The sequence below is a fragment of the Aquarana catesbeiana genome, linkage group LG09, assembly GCF_042186555.1.
Source record: "Aquarana catesbeiana isolate 2022-GZ linkage group LG09, ASM4218655v1, whole genome shotgun sequence".
Taxonomy (NCBI): domain Eukaryota; kingdom Metazoa; phylum Chordata; class Amphibia; order Anura; family Ranidae; genus Aquarana; species Aquarana catesbeiana.
The window spans coordinates 65006724-65013919 of NC_133332.1; the positions used below are offsets into that span (position 1 = coordinate 65006724).

At 42.5% G+C, this 7196-nt stretch overlaps 1 non-coding gene across 1 annotated transcript; it reads left to right on the plus strand.

Annotated features, from left to right (window-relative positions):
• Window positions 1-217: 217 nt before the first annotated feature.
• On the plus strand, window positions 218-416 carry LOC141109192 (U2 spliceosomal RNA). Its single transcript, XR_012236178.1, has one exon. It is a non-coding gene; the product is annotated as a U2 spliceosomal RNA (small nuclear RNA).
• Window positions 417-7196: the final 6780 nt, after the last annotated feature.

The window sequence follows — 7196 nt, forward strand, 5'->3', positions numbered from 1 at the left end:
TGATGGACTTGTGTCTTTTTTCAACCTCACCTACTATGTAACTATGTAACTATGTAAGTACTTAGATACAAAAGAAGTCGCCCTGGGACTTTAATTGAGGTGAGTATGGTTAGCCAATAAAGTACCAAAAGTATATGCAAAATTGATTTATTGCAAGTTGTCGTGCGTGTAAAGCACAACAGCATTAGTAAGCAGGTCAGATATTAAACTGATAAGAACAGAAGCTACACCTTTTGGCTAAGGTCAAGTGTAGTATCTGTTCTTATCAGTTTAATATCTGATACGTCCCCTATCTGGGGACCATATGGGTACCACTGATGCTTGTATATAATTTTGATATTTGTACACTGCTGCTATATGCGATTATATACCTCTGTATGTGGATTGTTTCCCTTTATAATGTATGTATACCCTATTGGCCTGCTTACTAACGCTGTTGTGCTTTACACGCATAACAACTTGCAATAGATCCATTTTGCATATACTTTTGGTACTTTATTGGCTAACCATACTCAGCTCATTTAAAGTCCCAGGGCGACTCTTTTTGTATTTATGTAATCCATGTCTTTATGGACCTTGCTTTGTGCACTGGTCCAAATTATTTTGTGAAAGGGGGACTGTGGTGTGGGGTTGTTTTTCAGGGGTTGGGCTTGACCCCTTAGTACCAGTGAAGGGAACTCTTAAGGCGTCAGCATACCAAGACATTTTGGATAATTTCATGCTCTCAACTTTGTGGGAACAGTTTGGGGATGGCCCCTTCCTGTTCCAACATGACTGTGCACCAGTGCACAAAGCAAGGTCCGTAAAGATATGGATGAGCAAGTTTGGGGTGGAGGAACTTGACTGGCCTGCACAGAGCCCTGACCTCAACCTAATAAAACACCTTTGGGATGAATTAGAGCGGAGACTGCGAGCCAGGTCTTCTCATCCACATCAGTGCCTGACCTCACAAATGCACTTCTAGAAGAATGGTCAAACATTCCCATAGACACACTCCTACACCTTGTGGACAGCCTTCCCAGAAAAGTTGAAGCTGTTATAGCTGCAAAGGGTGGACCAACTCAATATTGAACCCTACGGACTAAGACTGGGATGTCATTAAAGTGGAGGGCCACCCTAAAAAAAAAAAATGCATGAAAAATCCTAAAAAAAATTAAAAAAAACTTTTGAAAAAAAAAAACTTACCTAAACCCTTGTTGCTAGGCAGTCTTCCTAATCTGCCTCTTCCTATTCCGCTGCGTGTTCTGCTCCTCGGTGAGCGGCCCTGTTGCCTTCTGGGAACTGTGTGTGTTCCCAGAACACCACGAGGCCATTCACAGAGCACCCTGCCGCTGCCGCGTGCGCAGTAGGAAACTGGCAGTGAAGCCGCAAGGCTCCACTGCCTGCTTCCCTTACTTAGGATGGCGGTGCCGGGACCCGAAAGCCGAGGGACGGGTCGGCCTCGGGCGGCCGACATCGCGGGCACCCAGGACAGGTAAGTACTTATTTAAAGTCAGCAGCTACAGTGTTTGTAGCTGCTGACTTTTAAATTTTTCTTTTCAGGGACGGAATCCCGCTTTAAAGTCAGGCGTCCCAATACTTTTGACAATATAGTGTGTGTGTGTGTGTGTATATATATATGTGTGTGTGTGTGTATATATGTATATATATTCGCATTATAACAAGTGTTTTTCTGAACTACTGCTGTTGTTTAAGAAGAATTCAAGGTATGCAATTTTTTAAAATAGTTACATTGCTCCAAAGCTTGGAGCAATGTTACTATGTATATACCTGTAGCGCTATCCTCACACATTAACAGTTTTTCCCCCAAACAGTACAGAGGCCACCAGTCACCCCAGGAACAGTCCAGTCATTCTGGCTCCAGTAAACAGTGTAGGGGTTGTCTTTTTAAGCTTTATTGCTGATAAATTTGAACAGAAAGCAGGAGTGCAGGGTGATATGGGATACTCCAGGAACACAGATTTAGGAGAACATACATCACTAGGCTAGGCTTCTCTGAACAGTTTTTTTTACCAGCAAGAAATTGGAATGTCCAAAACTGAGACCCTGTAAGAGCCATCTCAGTGAGAGCTACCACTGGCACTTATCACCAAAAAAAAAACAGGACACAGATACCAAGATCTTGAGCTCAAGTCAACACTCACTATTTCACTGAACACTTCCCGGTTTCCACCAGATATCTCCGTCACAAAACAACTGCACAGTTCCTAGCTTCCTCCATGCTCTCTTTGGCTGCAGGATCACTTCCAGCTTCCACCAGTGACTCTTCAGTGAGCTCTCCAGACCAGATGCCTAGGCGAGGCCAAATAGCAAACTCCAAAGATACTTAATAGGCCCCTAGTCATTCCACAGGTGGCACCTCCTTGAACATCAATAAACTCCAGTAGAAATGTCTCAAAGGGTCCACAGCCCCCGAGGCTGTGTCAAGCAGGCCAAGACCCTGCCTGCTCCAGGTCCTAGACTATTTATATCCTCCCAGCCACCTACTGGACACAGCTCCCCATGGATTGGCTGAGACACAATACATATTCAAGCTGCCCATTTGACTCTCCCAGCCCCATGTTCTGGAGACTTCCAGAAGGAAGCTTCAATCTGTGAGATCTAGTACAGCCCAAAAAAATAATATCTGCTTCAATGAGTACAGAGTCAAAAGAATTAAATTTGCCTGACATCCTAGCAGTCTATCTAGGAGGGCGCTACATAGCATAGCTGTTGAATCCCTTTAGAAGGTGGAAATCACTGTAGTAGACATTGCTACTCCAGTGATCTCCATTTGCTTCCGGGTCTTGCGCTGAACATTCTGAACAAGATGGAGAGCATGACATCACTGCCCTGCCTCTCCACCTCATCCAATCAGTAAATGCTTTGCATTAATTGACGTGATGTTTGAAGGGGGCCCATCCCGAGCGGCCAACCTCCTGTTTTCAGAATGTAGAAGGGCACCCTATCAGTGCGAGACCCAGAAGCTACTGGAGATCACTGAAGTAGCGATGTCTACTACAGTGATTTTCAGCGTTTAGAGGGATCCCACAGGTATGTTATATACGTAATTGCATTGGTCCAAGCTATGTAAAAAATGCTATAGCTGAACTCCAAGCATATATATATATATATATATATATAAAAAAGTGCAGTTATATATTTATTAAAAATGATCAAATGTATTTTAAATTCAACAAGTATAAATGCCGTAATGTGACTTGATTTCAGCCTCTTTTTTTTTTTTCAGAAACAGAAGAGAGGCATGGAGATGCACACATTATTAGTGAGTGTCTTAGCACACAGTGAAGCCAGGTCTCATTAAAAGAAAAGCAAAGACCAAAAGAAAAAAAAATCTGATTGGCTGTAACCAGTACAATTTCAGGTTCCATAAGGAGTGCTATTTGTCATGTGGCAGGAGATTTATTAGAGTGGACTATAGAGGCCATGTTTGTGATCGATGATCACTGTTGCGAGAGAGTCTCAGTGTGGTTGCATGGTCCTGACTCCTGGCGTAAAACTGAAAAGAAAAGGAGAACAATGTACAAGCGGAACAGTAGACAATTAAAGGGAAGGAGGGGATTTATAGCCCAGTTTGGTTAGAAGGAAGGCAAAGATGAAGGAGGGGTAAGGGTGTTGGCTGTCAAGGCAGGGAGATAAGCCCCCAGTAAGTTGGCTTGCATTGACCATTGAGGGGATAATGGTCCTGGTTAATGGGGATCACGAAAAAAAAAAAGATCCATACAGTACTAGTAGCCACCTAGCTGGGGTATCTCTTATGCCGCGTACACACAACCGGACTTTCCGGCATACTTGGTTCAGCGGACCGGAGTCCATCGGACAATTTGATCGTGTGTGGGCTCCAGCGGACTTTTTTTCCCCAAAAGTTGGACGGACCTAGAAATAAAACATGTTTCAAATCTTTTCGACGGACTCAAGTCCGGTCGAAAAATCCGCTCATCTGTATGCTAGTCCAACGGACAAAAAACGACGCTAGGGCAGCTATTGGCTACTGGCTATGAACTTCCTTGTTTTAGTTCGGTCGTACGCCATCACGTACAAATCCATCGGACTTTGGTTGATCGTGTGTAGGCAAGTCCGTTAATTCGGAAAGTCCGTCGTAATGTCGGTCGAAAAGTCTGCAGGACAAAGACTGCCGTAAAGTCCGCTCGTGTGTACGCGGCATTAGGGTGTTGGGCCACCAGTTCTTCTAGATGCTGGATGAGAACTAGCTCAGTGCACCACCCTGCTAATGTGGGGTTAGATGTCAATTTACAGTGCCGTGAATTCAGATCCCTGGATACAAGTAGAGCAAAAAAAACGAAGCAGGCCTTTCAGTTGCTGTACATATGGAGGCAGGAAGCAGGAGAGTAAGGCATTGTTAGGAGACACAGGTGTATGTGTATCCATTACCATGTCATAGACACAAAAAATGCAGGACCAAGAGCCATGGATCAGTGGATTTCAGCCTCTTCTAGGACTCTGTAAGGTTAGGTTCACACTTCTTCGTGTGGCTGCCGATGCGGGAATCACAGCGATACCGCAACCACCCACAGTGAAAACGCACTGTTCTGCAAAAACACGGGGCAGTCTTTCATTCTAAATTGCACCCTCATGCATGTTGAATCACAGTGCATGTGTGGGAACTCAAAAAGACCATGCGATTTCCCTGCGGCCGCACCTTTTTTTTTTCCTGAAATGCCCGCACAAACACAGCCCGCAAAAACGCATAGGTAAGAACCTAGCGTAAAGCGGCATTCAGACTGGGAGAGGGAAGGGCAGTACTTGGGACCAATCAGGTGTCCTGCATTCACATGTGCTCACTAGGAACATGCTGACAGCAAATGGATGACCTTACCAGTCTGTTGCTGCTCATTCACTGTCCAATCACGGGCTGGGGGAAGGGAGGAGACCTTGCTGTGAGGTTTAAATGCTGCAGACAAAAAGCCAGGTCATCAGGCTGGCTGTGCTGTGTATAAGTGAAGTGTGTAAATGAAAGGATTGGAAGGACAGAAATTTGAATCTGTTAGCAGGTAAAACAGCTCTCATGTATCTATTTCCACTGTAATTAGCTGTTTGTCAGATATTAACGATTGACCTCTGGAAGAGTTACCCCCCCCCCCCCTTCCCGACCAGGCCATTTTTTTCGATATAGCACTGTGTTACTTTAACTGACAATTGCGCGGCCGCGCGACACTGTACCCAAATACAATTTGTAATTTTTTCCCACAAATAGAGATTTCTTTTGGTGGTATTTGATCACCATTGCGATATAAACAAAAAAAAGATGACAAGTTTGAAAAAAAAAAACAATATTTTTTACTTTCTGCTATAACACATATCCAATAAAAAAAAAAATCTAATTTCTTAATAAATTTAGGCCAATATGTATTCTGCTACATATTTTTGGTTAAAAAAATTCCAATAAGCGTATATTGATTGGTTTGCGCAAAAGTTATAGCGTCTACAAAATTATGGGGTATACATTGGATTTTTTTTTTACTACTAATGGCATACACACGGTCGCACAAATGTTGTTGGAAATTCCGAACGTCAAGAACGCAGTGACGTACAACGAGCCGAGAAAAATGAAGTTCAATAGCCTGTGCGGCTCTTCTGCTTGATTCTGAGCATGCGTGGAATTTTGTGAGTCAGAATTGTGTATACACGCTTGGAATTTACGACAACGGATTTTGTTGTCGGAAAATTTGAGATCCAGCTCTCAAATTTTTGTTTGTTGGTAATTCCTACAGAAAATGTCTGATGGAGCCTACACACAGTCGGAATTTCCGACAACAAGCTCACATCGAACATTTGTTGTCGGAAATTCCGATCATGCGTGCGCAGCATAACAGTGGATACGACTTTGATTCAGGAAAGTCAGTTTGTTCTAAAATTACATTTTAAAAGCAAAAAAAACAAAAACTGAATTACTTTTTGCATGATATTCGTCAAGCCATCAAATTTACTGAGAATTTTAATACGAATTTTAGTACAAATTTTCATTTGTGTATATCCAGATTAAGGGAGGGAGTGAAAAAAAAGGTTAAATTCCAATACTCCATGTTAGAAAAGCCTGTGATGGCTTAAACATTGCACCTCTAAAGGATTTTTAATTATCTGTGACTATTGATTGGATCAATAATTACCTTTAATGATGTTTTAAGAGAAGTTCTAATGCAGATCACCTTGTGAGGATGAGGAAGCAATGGGGTTTATTTACCAAAGAATATACAGTATAAGATGTTACTTAGCGAAGTGAATTTTCACTACGTAAATTAATGTTCCCTTAGCTTAGTAAATTAGGTGAAACTGCTGAATCAGTTTTTCTTTTTTTTGCATGCAATTGGGTATTTTTTGCAAAGTGAACATTTACAAAACTAACTGCAAATTCCCTTGAAAAGTGAAGTGAAAATTCACATTGTAAATTGAACTTTCCAGGCCCATCCTCCCATCAGCACATAACGGATTAACATGTCCTTTGGAGCCCCCAATGACCACATGTTCCAAGCTGAATACAAAAGACAGCCCCTCCCCCAACTAAGATGTTCTTTTTTTTTTGGTCTGCTCCAGGCCACACGTTGATTGCAGTTGGTAAGTAAATTGTTTGCTGCATCTCCCTCTGCGGAACCAACCCTCCATGTTTAGCCTCTCATGGAGTTGGAAGACCCTGAATGCTGAAGTTAAATATTTCTAAGAACTGGGTGCCTTTTTGTGCGTAAATCGCTCGTTGATGAAGGATGGTCTTTTCCCATAATGATAAAGCGTAAATCACTCGTTGATGGAGGATGGTCTTTTCCCAACAATGATAGAGCGTAAATCGCTCGTTGATGGAGGATGACAGAGACCTCGTCAGAAGACCAATTTACAGTAACGGGTTCCCTAAGCTTTATCCATATAAAATGGCTGCCGTATGTTTATGCACTGCACTTCCAGGGGTGGTTGCTGCCCTTTTGTATCCGGTGCAGCAAGTGTCTTTGCCTTTTTATAATTTGGTTGCCTTCAATGGACTTGTTCACACCAGATGCAGTCCAGTGCGTTTTTATTCCTACATCAAGAACGCATTAATAGTGTTTAACTTTGATTCCAATTACTTAATTCACACCAATACAGCGCATTCTAGTGCCGTCAACAAGAGTAGACTGTTCCATTGTTTCTTTATAGGAACACATTGGGAAAGTGGCAAAATGCATGTAGAATGCATCAAAAACACTTAT